Genomic DNA, 17,683 nt, shown 5'->3' on the forward strand with positions numbered 1-17,683 from the left:
TCATGGACATTATCTGAAAATAAAAGATTTGAACAACTACAATTTATATCTGTCCGAACATATATAAAATTATACTTCTTAATATTCGAAAATAAATTTGACTTGTACTTGAAGGTAATACTATTACATGATATGTATATTATATTATAATTATTATTTATACAAAAGGAAATATTTTGTTATCCATTATTGAAGATAAAAGAAAAATAATTCATATGATGTCATTAATGCGTATAAAATTTTATTTGACACCATTATAAGAAATAAAGATCTTTATCATAACGAATTATTATAATCAAAAGTAAAAACTCACAGTGAATAATCATTAGTCGCAATTATACAACAGTGATAAATTGTTGTTTCAGTGGATGAAGCCACAACATTAATCATAGCTAAAAATATTGGTAAGTTTTTTTTTTAAAATTATAATTAAAGAATTTGGAACCTTTTAAATTTAAAATTATCCAAACAAATTCAAAAAATTTATCATTAAGGATTTAAATCCATAATTTGTTTTTTTGTTTTTTTTTAATTCATTTTATCAATCTTGTGGTGTTCTTTTTATATTTTTTTATTTATAAGCTTTTTTTCTTCCAATTTTGCATTTTTCACAGAGGCTAAATTACATTTAGCCCCAATCATTTCTCTATATCATATTTAATTCCCATCGGGTCCTCAGAACAAACATAACATAAATATGATTTATTAAGACATTTATATTTTATAAAACAAAAGAAATACTGATGAGACTTAGAATCAAAATTATGTCATCATGAATAACTAATTAACAACATCGAGGTTTAATAACTAATCAATTTTCTATATCATATATGCTAAATGTTTTGGTACTATAAACTTGAGAAACCAGTTCAATATTAAAATACAATAAGAAGTACCAATATACTTTAAATTTGCATTTTTATCATACACTACATACACTTTAAAATTTTGAGTGTGTGATAGGAAAACAGTATAAGGTCCATTTTCCTGTATCATCCTTCCCAAATCATTTTTTATCTTCCTGCATTTTCGACTATGTACATATCGTTGTTTGGGGTCCTTCTAATATTGCAATTCATGGTGGTTGTAAATATTTTTTATCTATCATTGATAATTTTTCAAGAAAAGTGTTTGTTTTCTTAATTGAACACAAATCTGAAGTTTTTGAAAAATTTTAAAAATGGAAAATTTTGGTGGAAAATCAAATTGGAAAGAAATTGAAAACATTGGGAACTGATAACGGTTTACAATTCTGTAACCAAAATTTTAACGATTTATGTGATAAGTGTGGAATAAAAAGACACAGAACAAACCCCTAGACCACCCCCTCCCCCCAATAAAATGGTGTTGTTGAACGCATGAATAAAACATTGTTAGAAAATGTAAGGTGTATGCTAATTAGTTCTGGTTTACCTAAATCTTTTTGGGATGAAGCTGTGATGACTACTGTTTGCTTAATCAATAGATCACCATCTGTTCATTTACTTGATAAAATACCTAAGTCTGTGTGGACTGAAAAAGTAATTGATATTTCTTCCTTACGTATTTTTGGATGCTCTGCATTTGTTCATCAAAATATTGATAAACTTTAATCTAGATCTAAAATGCGTATTTATTGATTATCCTGAAGGAGTAAAAAAGGCTATAGGCTATGGGTTAGAAGCCAACCTGATTTTAAAGTCTTAATTAAAAGGAATGTATTTGTAGTCATACAAAAATGCTATGTCAAAAGAAAAATAAAGAATTAGACTTAGAATCCACCTCTAATAAAGTGGAGGGTTTTATAGAGGATAACCAATAGGGGAAGGGATTGAGGAAGAAAATAAACAAAATATAGATCCAAATAGGGAGGATTCTGAAAATATAAATACTGAAAACGACTTTGGAAACTATCATTTGGCCAGAGACAGGAATAGACGACAACCTATGATTCCCCCTAGGTTTAAGGATGGATTTTCATATTGCACTAAATATTGAAACTTGTAGACCTAGTTCTGTCGAAGAAGCTTTAAAATCTGAACAAAATTTAAAACCCTCATCTGTCCCTTTAGCCACTCATTTTCAGCTAAGTAAAGAATAGTGCCCTAAAACTGAAGAACAAAAACAAAAAATGGAAACAGTTCCCTATTCTAATGTTATCGGTTCCATTATGTTTCTTATGGTATGTACTAAACCTGGCATTGCATATGCTATTAATTGTCTTAGTAGATACATGTCTAATGTTGGTTCCCCCTCATTGGGAGGCTCTCAAATGGTTGCTTAGATATTTAAATGATTCTGCAAATCTTGGAATAACTTTTTCTAAATGTTCTAAAGGTGCTACTCTTATTGGTTATGTTGACTCAAACTATGTAAAAGATAGGGATAGTAGAAAGTCTACTACATCTTATATCTTTACTTTATGTGGTGTATGCATAAGTTGGAAATATCAATTACAACATATTGTTGCATTATCGACCACTGAGGCGGAATACATAGCCACCACTAGGGCTTTTAAAGAAGCCACCTGGCTTGAAGGCTTAATTAAGGAATCGATTTTTTGAACCAAAAAGTTATTGTTTTCCCATACAATCAATCTTCTATCCAACTTTGCAAAAATCCAATATTTCATGATAGAACAAAACATATAGGTGTAAGATATCATTTCATCAGAGATATAGTTGGAAAATAAATGATCAACCTTAAAAAATCCTGCAAACATGGGGATTAAGTGTCTTCCTATAAAAAAATTTAAAACATGCCTTAAAATCTTAAACATAGAATAATAAGTTCTAACCCTATATATACACCTGCTCTCTTTTTCTTTTGCAGGTACGTCCAAGGCATCTGCGGCTATGATAAAATGCCAAATCCAGTTAATGAGGTTTGATCCTTTTACGGGTCTTGGTCCAAGGAGGAACATGTAAAATAATATGGCCCATGACCCATTTATGGTAGGCCCAGCCCAAGGCCCGCCATCCTTAGCTCACTTGGATGGCTCTCAACCCAATCCACTCCTTAGCCCATAAACCGACCCACCACCCGACTCAAAACCCAACCCAGGTATCCATCTTATATATTTCTAACCTAACCATAATCCTTATTTCTCCAGCCGTTTTTTCTCTTCCTCTTTGACACTCTTTCCTCTCTCTTGTTTTGTTTGTCTGGTTTGTCCAGCCTCCATTTTCCGATGGCTTTGAAACCATTCCCTCGCCTCCTCTTTATGTTTGCCTCTTTAATATTCTGGTCCTTTAAATGGCAATTTTGGCTTGAGGCAATTCCTAACGGCTGAAAATATTCTACTGTCTTCTTCTCCACCATTCTTTGTTAAAGTTTTTTGTGAACTAAAAAGTATAAGTGGTGGGTCTTCGTAACTGAGGTTGTTTTTAGTGGTTGGCCTTCATGAGCAACCGTGAATTTGCTCGTTCCTTGTGGTCGTGAGCCCCTATCTCCAGTGATTCAGACTCTTTGAGCCTTATATTATTGTTCTGTGATTTTTAATTCATAGATCTATAATTAATTTTAAAGATCTGTATTCCTCAATATATTTGTTATATATATTGGTCTGTAATTTTAAGAATTTCGTACCCACTATTTTGTAATAGTTGAGTAGGGCCTAAGTTTGGAGAAATCACTTTCTGAATAAATTCCCAACAGTGGCAAATAGAGTCATGACCAACCAAATTTTTTTCATGAGACCAAGTCACGCACTGCAAATACCGTTGCCCCCAGTATCTCATGGAGTAGCAGCTTAGACTTCAAAAAGTAGGGTAGACATCCTTGATGTTGCTGGGAATTGGGAAACTTCAAAATCTTGGAGAAAATGGAACATATACATGTTTATGTTAAAAGTTGTTATTTGAGAAAATTTCAGGATAATATATATATATGTATATATATATATATTCCATATAACATCATGAGTTTCTTGGGGAGACAGACATTTGGTAAATCAGAAGTATACAAGTAAATCTTAATTGCTTTCTATATATTATATATGACATAACATTATATTTTTGGTAAAAGCTTCTCTGTTATTTCTGAACAAATACTATCTCGATCTCGGCATTCCTCTTCAACTCCATCCAGTAACAACAACACAATTGTTGAACCAGGTGAGAATACTAGTCTTTTCATATCAACCAAGAATGTCTTTGCCTCACAAAGCCCCTTCCTTTTAAGCAAATGCTGGATACAGACATTATATGTCACAGTATTAGGCGCACAACCACTTTTATCCATTTCTATAAGCAAACTTTTTTCCTCCTCTATAAGTCCTTCTTGACAAAGTGAACCAATAATGATAGTATACGTCCTAATATCAGGCTGCAAACCTTTTGAAGAAAGGCTATTGAAAAGTTTTCTTGTAATCTCTAGTATTCCATACTTGCATAATCCATGGATGAGTGTATTGTATGTGGTTATATTAGGATTAACACCTTTCTCTTCCATTATGTGTAGGAATGAAAATGCTTCAGCAATTTGCTTGTTCATGCACAAGCCGTTCAAGTTACTAAATCAAGAATTAGTACTTGTGCTTGCATATCTTTGAAAAGCTTCAATCCATCAACACATCTACCTCCACCAAGTAATCCATATAGAATTAGTACTTGTGCTTGCATATCTTTGAAAAGCTTCAATACATCAACACATCTACCTCCAGCAAGTAATCCATATAGCATGGTATTTTAGGTAACTACGTTATAGTCTAACCCTTTCCGCGAACTTCAAGGAAAAGGCGCCAAGCTTCCTCTACCTCTCCCTTCTTGCAATAACCATTAATCAAGCTATTATAGCTAATGATAGAAGGCTTCGAGCCCAACCAGACTATATCCATCTATCAGCGCAGTACTTGTGACAGTATTAGGAGCAACATTTCAAACAACACACATACATCAAGAACGAAGAGAGAAGCAAGAGAAGAAGGACAAGTAATTCTCTCTACAAAGTTTCTCAAGTTTAAGAATATTCAAAAGCACTCAAAACAGGGATTGACTCATTCGTCGAAGGTGCACAACAAGTTATAGCATTTAGTTGGGGATTACAAGCGTTAAACCCTAGAATTAACATAATAAATATCCAGATATGTTCTCAACAAGATCCAAGTGGCAAACTTTCAAATCCTCAAATCTCAAGTCAAGACTATGACGTTTAATTTGGGATCACAATCCTGGGCCATTGAATTAATGTTATAAGAATTAAAATTCAAATTCAAATTCAAAGGAAATCTACAAGAAGATTTACCTTTTGAATTTATCAAATCTACAGGATATTGCTTTGAAGAGAAGAATCAGAGAATTAGAAAAAAATTGTGTCCACTTTTACCTATCGAATGCATATTTCTATTTGTGATAATTTTCTCGTATTTTGATTTTCTGACACAATAAAATTTGCGCTCACACCGACATTCAGAAAATAAAGTTGTCAATGATGCTGAAGCAATGGAGACAGAGCTGGTGCTGGTAATAGCATGTTTCCTCAAACAATCATCATAACCCTCAAATATAGAGGGTTTCAGAATATGCTTTTTGCATGATACATTAGCATTCAAAACTTTCATAGAAATATTATCTCAAACCTTCTTCTTGTTGTTGATCAAGGAATAGAGACACAGTAGTTGAATCGGGTGAGAATCCTCGCTTGTGCATTTCATCCAAGCGCGCCTTTGCCTCGGCAAGTAACTTTCTTTTAAGCAGACCTTGGATACAAACGTTATATGTCACACTATCAGGTGCACAACCACTTTTTTCCATTTCCACAAACAAACATTTTGCCTCCTCTACATGTCCTTCTTGACACAGTGAACCAATAATGATACTATATAATTGAACATTAGGTCGCAAACCTTTACAAGGGAGGCTATTGAAAAGATCTCTGGCAATCTCAAGTTTTCCATCCTTGCATGATCCATGGATGAGTATACTGTATGTAGTTATGTCAGGATTAACACCTTGTTCTTCCATTATGTGTAGGAAAGAAAATGCTTCATCAATATGCTTGTTCATGCACAAGCCATTCAATAAGGTAGTGTAAGTCACTACATCGGGAATTAGTTGATGAGTGTGCATATCTTTGAAAAGCTTCAATCCATCAGCACATCTACCTGCACAAAATAATCCTTGTAGCATGGTGTTATAGGTAACTACATCGTAATCTAACCCTTGACGAGGAACTTCGAGGAAAAGGCCCCAAGCTTCCTCTACCTTTCCATTCTTGCAATATCCGTTGATCAAGCTACTATAGCTAACGATAGAAGGCTTCAAACCCTTACCTGGCATGGAGTCAAGTAGTTTTCTTGCTTTATCAATTTGCCCAACCAGGCTGTAACCATCTACGAGAGTAGTGTACGTGACAACATCAGGAAAAATGTTTCTTTGCATCATAATTTCAACAACATCCTCAGCCTCTTTGACCAGTCCTTCCTTGCAAAATGCATCCACCAATATATTGAAAGTAATCACATTTAGAGATATCTTGTGATCCACCATTTTAGTAATTAAGTCTTTCGCCTCTTTCCATCTGCCGAAATTGCACAAACCCCAAAGTATAGCACTATATGTGACAATATCAGGTGAAATGCCCTTGTCAATCATTTTGGCTAGGAGCTGGAGCGCATCATCAACCATACGATCCTTGCACAAACTATCAATTACTGTGCTATAAGTTTTAACATCAGGTTTGAAGCTTGTCTTTTCAAATAACCGAAGCAAATCATATGCAGTGAGAGTGTGTCCAGCTTTGCATAGCCCATTTATCACAGTAAGAATAGTAACTTCATTAGGTTCACAGAGTTTCAGCGTCAATAACTTTTTGAATAATTTTTCTGCCTCGACGACTTTATCATCTAAAAAGAGCCCTTTTATAAGTGTGGTGAAAGTAATGATATTTGGCTCGTATCCGCGCTTGAAGAAACTGCCCAAGATAGCAAATCCAAAGTCTACTCGGTTGAGAAGGCAATAGCAATTAATCACGAGAGTCAATGTATACTCGTCTACAGGGGCACCCGATTGACGCATTTCGTCGAATATATTAAGGGCAACACGGTATTGTTTCATCTTGACAACAACATTCAACAGTTTGGTGAACTGAACAACAAAGGGCTGTGGGCGCATTCTGAGCATTTGACGAAACAAGAAAACAGCATCATCTACTTGATGAATACAACTGAAATCTATTCTGGGCTTTGGCGAAGAGGGCCTATTTCCGTGGCTGAGATTATGAAAAGATGAAGAGAGAAAAGAGAGTGGAGAAGTTACAGTACCTCTCTTGTTTGCAGCAAATCCTCTACGAATAACAGCCATTGTAGAAACTCTCATATTCTCCAGAATCCAAGAAAAGGAAATAATTCTCTGCTGTTTAGCAACTGATAAAGTCTGCTTCAGAGGGTAGAGGTATTCAGGTTCTGATAGAAAAGTTATAATCAACTGAGACAGCAACTTAAGGGTATAATTTCAATTTTTGTATCCAAAGTATATCTTATTTTTAATTTTATAATTGATGATAATAATGTAAATGTATATTTGGCTGTTATTTTATTCGAAATACAGAATCTTTTTATTTTACTTTATTTTAATTTTAATTTTATAATTGATGACAATAATGTAAAAAAACACATATTTAATCATTATGAAAATACCAATACAAACTTTTTCTCACAATTCAAATCATTATGGAATAAATGAATCGCAGGCTAAATGCAGAACAATGTAGAGATAATCACCTAATAATAATTCAAGAAGACTAAATGGGTCTTACATTCAATCACCATTCACATTGTTTTCGAAAAAACAAATAGAGAAAAATTGAATAAGCCATCAAAGGGCGTCAATATACTTCTATTTGTTGTTGGTTTGTGAGTTGAATAAAAGGGCTTGTGCATATTTTGATACATGATAGCGTTTGTGCATAATTAAAAATTATATTTCAATTATTATTTTTGATCGAGAAAATTTTGTTTATAAATTTATTAAAATTTTCTATTTTACTAGTCACACAGACAAAAGAATTTATTTATTAAAAATAATTAAAAGAAAAATATAAAAATTAGCATAAACCCTCTATAAATAGAGTTTGCATTTTTTACTACATTTACATTGTAGTTATCCAAAAAGAAAAAAGGAGAGAAAGCATATGCTTTTTTCCAGTATAGTTGGTATTTTTTTTTATAGAAATTGAATTAAATATATATATATATATTAATAAATATTCCTTTATATAGACAAACTCCCGCATAATTTTTAGTTCAAGATTGGGTTGATCCTTTGTTTTAACAGTCAATCTAACGGAGGTACTCAAGCAGATGAAAATTAAAAACTTTAAGTACAAAGTCTGATGATTTGGAAACCTAGGGTACCCTCCGTTAAGTTGACTGTTAAAACAAATATCTTTTCATCTATTTAAATTAAAAAAAAAAAGCTTAATTATCTGAAATGAGAAAAATCAAATGTGTACAAATAAAAATAAAATTACTAAGTTCAACTAAATCATAAATACAACAATATTATGACTAGTCATGAAAGAACAAAAGGATTTTCATCAGCATAAAATAAGATTTTCACAAATAAATTTTTTTCTAAAAGTAACTCAAATTACACACATACATGAAAACACATATATTTACATATAAACGTAAGAATTAAGAAGTATATATGATCATAGATTTAGTTGAATCATACCTATAAACACTAAATGATTTTGTTGCATTTGTTTGAAAAACAAAAACAAAAAAGAAAAGATATCTGAAAAAAAAAACAAAATAATTAAACTATAAAAATAAAAATATATGGATGAAACTATAATATTTAAAAAAAATAGTGCAGAAAACATATAAAGGAAGAAATATTTGAACAGAAATGAAAAAATAATGATAGAACCATTAGGGCAGTCCAGGAACTCGTCTGACGGTAGCCCTTTCTTCTCGACCAACTGGAGGGACCCCATCTTCCAGTGACTCCCGAGGGAACTGCTCGACCTCCACCCCTAAAGGTTTCTCAAAGAGGTCCAAGGCAGCTCCTCTAGCTAGTCTTCATTCGAAGTTTCTCTTTAGGTAGTCACACACTCTACCGCCAACGCTCTTACTCCTACACCACCTCTCCCTTGGGATGCATGGGGTTCCTCCCCTAGGCGCTAACATTTCACCCCTAATTGGGGCCTTTACGCTTAGCAGTCCCTCGTGCGGGAGTGAGAGGGGAAGTCTGGATTATTCTTGGAGTTTTTAAAGGGGGTGTTGATGCTACGGGACAAGCACACCATATTTTCTGTTTCCAGGGCAGAATTGACTGGCATGCTGTTTTACTATGTCAGCATGGTATCTCACGCTTTTTTCCTTTCCTTTTTATATGAGTTCTTGATCTCATATATTGAGTTGTCTGTCTTTTTGCATATCCTTTAGGAGATAGTGGTGTTGTGTGAGATATTGTCCTGCCCCTAGGTTATATCTCCTCTTCCCCATTCAGATAGATAGAAGAAGAGGTTGGAGGATCGGGTGAAGCGCTTGCTAGGTGGGGAGGTGGCCAAGCATAAAGATGTGAAGAAGAAGGCACAGGGGAATTGCCAACTTTCTAAGAAAGAAAATGCACGGATGTTGTCAAAAACATTTGGACAGGACCAAGAATGAATCTCAGGCATTCATGAGGGTGGCTAAAAAAACTCTCCTAGGTTTGCCATATCTTGGCGAGGGCCAACAGCTCCTAGAGTCTTGCTGGAAGAACTACGTGTCAGAGTACATGATCCAAGTTAAGTTCTCATTTACAATTTTAAAAGTTATTGCAACTTAAAATGCTTGTATTATTACCCTGCAAGATAGAAAACAAAGAGATCAATAGCTTTTGCATGAGGTAAATTGTCCATATACGTCATGTCCAACAGAGGAGGTACTCCCTTCAGGAAATCTACGCCCATGCTCCCTTTTCCCTCCTCCAATAGCAGGTATTGATCCTCTGACAAACTCCAGTCAGGGAGGATTTCTTTCTTAGTTGTCGTCTCTTCAACACGATGAGGGTTCTCAGCTCGTGTAGTAGGGTGAAAAGCAAGAGGTACAACAAAGCCAGAAGAACCTTTAGCTCTTTTAGAGGGTGTCTACAGCAGATCAACAGGTTGTTTGCCCTTAAGATCCCTTGTGGACACCAAACTATCTGGGGGTGGAAGGAGGACTCTTCAACAAGGTTCTCTTAGTAGAGGAGCCAATAGCATGGGTGTTCGCCCATTTCCTTTTCTTAGCCCTATCTCACAGCAGTTTTTAAAATTTTTTTGCTTCCAAAAAATTGGTACAAAATAATTGTGAAAATTCAGTTAAACTATCTATGAAGCAGGAAAACAACAAGAAAAGAAGGTTACAAGGGAATATACCGACAACCGAATCCATGTCTGCCCCTTTAGGGCTCAGCCCGAAGGATAGCAAGGTGGACTAATTTGAGGAGATCAAAAGGGCAGGCATTTAAACATTCCATCAAGTTATGGAAAGCAGCAGAGCGAGTCCTTAAAAAATACTTAGGTTGCTTAGGAGGATTTGAGATCCACATAGGAGGAAACCTCCAAGGTTTGGGTGAACAAATAAAGAAATAATGGTGCTTCCGCACCTCTGCAATGAACTAGGTTCCAAGCTTTGCCTCAACTCGTCCAGTAGGATGAAAGACTTAGGGACTAGTAGGTTTAAGAAAATGTCAAACATTATAGCCATATCATAAAAGAGTTCAGGAATAAGAAAAGCAATCCAGCCTTCAATTCAAAGATATAGATTTCGAACCTATGAATTGAAGTTAGATAAAAATAAAAAAAAAAAAGGAAGAAAAAAACAACTTCGAGAAAAAGAGAATGGCTTGGACAAAGAAAAAAAATCCTAAGTGGCAAGTCTTTTTATTTGATATAAATAAATGCATTCATGCTGAAATAATTTTAGAAAAAAAACTATTAAAATATAATATGATATATTGAATACAGGTGATTTAAATTTTAATCATGAAAATATTAAAATAATGGGGATCTCTCTAACTTAAGTAAATTATTTCAGAGACCAAAAGATATTTTTGAAACATAAAAACAAAAAAAAAATAGGGTAACATGCTTACAATCTAAAGGCCTTTGTATACACATAAGAAGATTACTCTTGAAACTACTTATAAAGTTTGAATTTCAATCTTCTGCATGCACACATAAGAATGGAATGTATATATGAACTGTAAAAATATATTTTAAAAAAAGTAAAAGTATTTGGGTCATTTTGTTGGGCTCTGAAATGACTTTTTCTATTTGCAACATCTCCAAGTAGGAATATTAATAATTGTTAGAATAGGTACTAAAAATTAACTGTATTGGATGTTTTCTTCGACAATTTTTATCAAAATAATATGATAAGAATTCATTAAACCGACATTATGGTTTATTGTGTTTATCACTTACATTAAACAGGATTTCAATGTCACAACAAAATGCCTACAGGCTGAATGATAACCCCGTGGAGTTGGGTTATACATTAGTTTGGTAGTTATAAAATTAACTTTTAAGAATCAGTCTGAAATATTTCAAGTCGAGAACCTCGATATAGGGCATTGAGTGTCCTATTAAGACTTGCATTAAAATGAGAGGGGACCCCACGAAAAACCCGGATCGGTCTCTTTCTTTCATTTATAAAAAACAAACAAACAAACACTGTTATATAAATCATATACAAAAAGATAAAAGCAGTCAAAAAAATATTTATTACAACTATATTAGTTTTAATAACTAAAAGTAAAAGTTATTGCACAAGTTGAACAATTTCTATACTATTTACTAAAAAACATTATTTAATAATTTTTGTTACATAAACTAAATACCTTCAGGGGAAAAAAAAAAAAAAAAACCAAAACATTGCTCAATGCATGCGTGTACACTTTACTTGTTATTAATAAATGTATAGAATATGAATTGAAGAAATATAAATCACACAGAATTGAATCTTTTTCTTGTTTTTTTTTTTTTTCTGTTTTTTGTTCAAATTACAAGTTAATTATACTTAGTCTTTTTTTACTTTTATATTTGAATTTTAACTGTGTTGCTCATATTGTTGAACAACTTGAGCAGTACGACATGCTAATCTCAAGATATTGGTAACTAATGAATACTTAAACAGGCTTGTCGTGTTAATCACTAAAAAAGATCAAACTGAAACAAAAACAAGAATTACTAAAAAGCTTTTCAGAAAAAAAAAGTTAGGGCCATATTTCCCAATGTATCAAGCAGTGGTAAGCAAGTTCCATCAAACAATCATCATAATTCTCCAACATAAATGTTTTGACAAGGCAACATTTGAGAAGATGTAGGCACCTGGAAACACTTTTCTAGGTGGAAGGTGCATCAGGAACCAAGTCTCTGTTTCAAGTGTGATTGCATGGTGAACCCAATCAATGCTCTTCAGATTTTGATGACTGGGCACATATTTCTCTCAGGATGAGACTGATGTGCCACTGAACTTGAGATGGAGATACAATTAACACCTCCAAACAGTTTCATTTGACTGTAGAGTTCAAACATAAAATTTGATGAATAAAAATGAACATGCTGTAGCATACATGAGAAGTTAGCACTTATCAGTACTTTCAGAGGAATAGTTGATCAAGCAACATAGACACAGTAGTTGCATCGGGTGAGAATCCTTGTCTATACATTTCATCCAAGAATGTCTTTGCCTCGGCAAGCAACTTTCTTTTAAGCAGACCCTGGATACAGACGTTATATGTTACACTATCAGGTGCACAACCACTTTTTTCCATTTCCACAAGCAAACATTTTGCCTCATCTATTTGTCCTTCTTGATATAGTGAACCAACAATGGTCGTATATATCCGATTATTGGGTTGCAAACCTTTGGAAGGAAGCTTATTAAAAAGATCTCTTGCAATCTCAAATTTTCCATCCTTGCACAATCCATGGATGAGTGTACTGTACTTGATCAACCTTCAACAATCTGCTTGTTCATGCACAAGCCATTCAGTAAGGTATAGTCACTACATCGGGAATTAGTTGCTGAGCGTGCATATCTTTGAAAAGCTTCAATCCATCAGCACATATACCTGCACAAAATAATCCTGGTAGCATGGTGGTATAGGTAACTACATCGTAATCTAACCTTTTACGAGGAACTTCGACGAAAAGGCCCCAAGCTTCCTCTACCCTTCCCTTCTTGCAAAGCATCATCTACTTGATGAATACAACTGAAATCTATTCTGGGCTTCCCATGATTTGGTGATTACAGGATTTAATCTAATAATAATATAAAAAAATCAGTTCGAGCTCGGCTCAAATTCGATCCATTTATATCCCTATTAGTGAGATAAAAAGTTTTAATAAATTTATAAGTAAAATTCTCTCAGCCAAAAATAAATATTAAGATGTATTTTTTTTATTTTGTGCACAAACAACGGTACAATATATCTAAGTATGGATATGCAATTTTATTTAACTAAAAAGTATATTGACAACATTTGAGTGGCTTTTTCAACTTTCTCTATTTATTTTTCACGAACAATACTAGTGATGATTGGACATAAGACTCTACTAGTTTTGTTAAGTTATTACTAGGCAATTGTGTTTACATTACTCCACATTAGCATGCGTTTTTATTTCCATAATGATTTTAATTGGGAGAAAATATTTCAACTGGTATTTCCATAATAATTTGAATTAATATTTTTTTAATAGAAATTGGGTTAATATTTTTTAACATTATTCTCCTCAATTAAAAATTTTGAAACTAAAATAGAAATTTTTGGTCTGTTGAATAAAAGGATAGTCAAATATGCCCTTATATAGACAAGATCCCGCCTAATTTTTCCTCCAAAATTGAGTTGACTGTATGTTTTATCGGTCAACCTAACGGAGACTACTCAATCAGATAAAAATTAAAAACTTTGGATACCAAGTCAGATGACTTGAAAATCTAAAATACTAAAACTAAAATAGGGGTATACTTTAAGTACGAAAGTAAAATTATCCCTTAATTGCTGAGCGACCTTGCTAGTGATTTAGAGATGAAATGAGAATCATATTTGTATAATAGTCATCCATTGAAAAAATCATTTCAATTTTCAAGCATGAACTTTCACAGTTTAATCTTGTAGGATTCAATGTCTTTACCTTTTCTCATATTCATTTCAGACATATTTCTACTGAAGTTCTGAAATTACATTCCACTAGAAAGTTAAAAAGTTACTACGACATGGAATAAAAACTGAGGACCAAAACTATTTGCATTTTTTACCAATAACAACATCAATGATGCCAACATTCAGAAAATTGAAAGCTTTCAATGATGCTGAAGCAGTGGAGACAGCTGATGCTGGTAGTAGCAAGTTTCCTCAAACATAGTGTTTATAGATATGCTATAGCATGCATCACACGTTAGCACTTATCAAAACTTTCATACAAATAATATCTTCGTCTTGCGGTTGATCAAGGAGCAGAGACACAGTAGTTGAATCAGGTGAGAATCCTCGCCTGTGCATTTCATCCAAGAGCACCTTCGCCTCGGCAAGCAACTTTCTTTTAAGCAGACCCTGGATACAGACATTATATGTCACACTACCAGGTGCACAACCACTTTTTTCCATTTCCACAAGCAAACATTTTGCCTCCTCTATGTGTCCTTCTTCATATAGTGAACCAATAATGGTTGTATATATCTGAATACTGGGTTGAAAACCTTTGGAAGGGAGGCTATTAAAAAGATCTCTTGCAATCTCAAGTTTTCCATCCTTGCATGATCCATGGATGAGTATACTTTATGTAGTTATGTCAGGATTAACACCTTGTTCTTCCATTATGTGTAGGAAAGAAAATGCTTCATCAATATGCTTGTTCATGCACAAGCCATTCAATAAGGTATTGTAAGTCACTACATCGGGAATTAGTTGATGAGTGTGCATATCTTTGAAAAGCTTCAATCCATCAGCACATCTACCTGCACAAAATAATCCTTGTAGCATGGTGTTATAGGTAACTACATCGTAATCTAACCCTTGACGAGGAACTTCGAGGAAAAGGCCCCAAGCTTCCTCTACCTTTCCATTCTTGCAATATCCGTTGATCAAGCTACTATAGCTAACGATAGAAGGCTTCAAACCCTTACCTGGCATGGAGTCAAGTAGTTTTCTTGCTTTATCAATTTGCCCAACCAGGCTGTAACCATCTACGAGAGTAGTGTACGTGACAACATCAGGAAAAATGTTTCTTTGCATCATAATTTCAACAACATCCTCAGCCTCTTTGACCAGTCCTTCCTTGCAAAATGCATCCACCAATATATTGAAAGTAATCACATTTAGAGATATCTTGTGATCCACCATTTTAGTAATTAAGTCTTTCGCCTCTTTCCATCTGCCGAAATTGCACAAACCCCAAAGTATAGCACTATATGTGACAATATCAGGTGAAATGCCCTTGTCAATCATTTTGGCTAGGAGCTGGAGCGCATCATCAACCATACGATCCTTGCACAAACTATCAATTACTGTGCTATAAGTTTTAACATCAGGTTTGAAGCTTGTCTTTTCAAATAACCCAAGCAAATCATATGCAGTGAGAGTGTGTCCAGCTTTGCATAGCCCATTTATCACAGTAAGAATAGTAACTTCATCAGGTTCACAGATTTTCAGCGTCAATAACTTTTTGAATAATTTTTCTGCCTCGACGACTTTATCACCTAAAAAGAGCCCTTTTATAAGTGTGTTGAAAGTAGTGACATCTGGCTTGTAACCGCACTTGAAGAAACTGCCCAAGATAGCAAATCCAAAGTCTACTCGATTGAGAAGGCAATAGCAATTAATCACGATAGTCAATGTATACTCGTCTACAGGAGCACCCGATTGACGCATTTCGTCGAATACATTAAGGGTAACAGAGTATTTTTTCATCTTGACAACAGAAGTCAATAGTTTATTAAACTCAACAACACAAGGCTGCGGGCGCATTCTGAGCATTTGACGAAACAAGAAAACAGCATCATCTACGTCATGAATACAACTGAAATCTATTCTGGGCTTAGGCGAAAAGGGCCTACTTTTGTGGCTGAGATTATGAAAAGATGAAGAGAGAAAAGAGAGTGAAGTTGTTACAGTACCTCTCTTCTCGGCAGCAAAACCTCTACGAAGAAAAGCCATTGTAGAACCTCTCATCTACTTCACAGAATTGAAGAATGGGAATAGAGCGTAGAGTGCGCTCTTTAGCTACTTATAAAACGGTGATCGAAAAATGAGAATCAAGAGACAGCGACTTAATAGACAGTACTAACTTTATTTCAATTTTGACTAAACCAAATTCATTTTTATAGATTCTTTTTTACAATCAAGTATGACTATTTTTTAAATTTGAACAATGAATTAATACTTATTCTAACGCTCTTGACAATTGAATTTTAATTCTTCTCAAATTTGGGTGCTCAAGAATAAATCTAATTAATTCTTTTCAATCAGGAGTTTTTTTTTCTCACTTTTAAGGGTGATAGTTTTTCTCTCAGATGGGAGGGTTGTGTACTTGTTTCTTTTAGCTATATGTTTTCATGTGAGTTTTTAGTGTTTCTGTGGCCCGTGGAAGTGGATTTACTTCATGCTAGCTTGGGTTTTGCCTAGTCTGGTGAAGCAAGTTTATAAGGACTGGGTTGACGTGTTTTCGTTGTCTTTTCATTGTGTTTTGATCGTTAGATTTCGTTTTTGCTTTCCTTGATCTTCTTTATTTCTATGCTTACTTTCACTTGTTTCATGTGGTGTCTTTTGGTTTTCCTTGATGTGTTGTGCAGCTTGATTTGTTTTAGTTGTCTAGTATGTAGTGGCAGGGGCAACGTTTTATCATCTAGGCGACAAACAGTTGTTGAATAGAATAATACTTCATTTTGTTGGGTTGATAGAATCTCATCTGGAACAGTTGGTTAGAGCACCGGTACTAACAAAACTGGAGGAGGTATGCGTGGGAGATAGCACAGTGGAGGGGTACGAGAGGATAAAACTGAGAATTTTACCCGCGACACGAAAACTCACAAGGTGAAAACATGATTTTCGAGGGAGTTTTTTAGTAAAAGTGTAGTCGCTATCAATAAATAGTGGTTCCCCTTTAAAAAATAATATTTTTGGTATTTATAGTAGTGTTGAGAGATATATTGTATGGTGGGTAGCATTTTTGTAACATGTGCCTCATATATGTTAAATTATTATTTTACCTTTATAGGTTAATATTTTTTACCAATATACATCAACCGATTTATTGTAGGTCAAATAATTTTTTTCGAACTAAACTATTCTTATAACAGTGAAGACGTATGAGGATAATTTGGTTATAAAAAATTATTTGACCTGTTATAAACCAATAATAAGTCAATCGGGGGTAAATATAAAAAATCTTCTTATTTTTTTGTTAATATAGCAAATTCAGTGAATTTTGACTAACAGATGGACTTATTTGTTAGACGAAAACAGATCTCAAGAATACTAAATATAATTTTCCAAATCACAAAGGATCTATATATAATTATGCCAAACTTTAGAATGGGATAATGTTATTATTCCTAAATAACGTTCTACTCCATTCCAATTAAATCGTAATAGAATCTAAATTATCTGATCCGAACGTCCATATCTTCTTTGTCATTGGAATAAAGATCCAACGACAAAATAACATATTAGACAAAATGTTCCAGACATCATTATGCAGGTGTGATTATTTTACACTAATCTTATCA

The 17,683-nt window shown here is 33.9% G+C and overlaps 2 pseudogenes; both read right to left on the minus strand.

The window, feature by feature from the left end:
- Window positions 1-3,987: 3,987 nt before the first annotated feature.
- Window positions 3,988-7,503, minus strand: LOC110012698 (uncharacterized; annotated as a pseudogene).
- Window positions 7,504-12,377: 4,874 nt separating this feature from the next.
- On the minus strand, window positions 12,378-16,468 carry LOC105172081 (uncharacterized; annotated as a pseudogene).
- Between the last annotated feature and the right edge of the window lie 1,215 nt (window positions 16,469-17,683).

The sequence above is a fragment of the Sesamum indicum genome, linkage group LG10 (genome assembly GCF_026168435.1).
Source record: "Sesamum indicum cultivar Baizhima isolate 11 linkage group LG10, ASM2616843v1, whole genome shotgun sequence".
Classification (NCBI taxonomy): Eukaryota; Viridiplantae; Streptophyta; class Magnoliopsida; order Lamiales; family Pedaliaceae; genus Sesamum; species Sesamum indicum.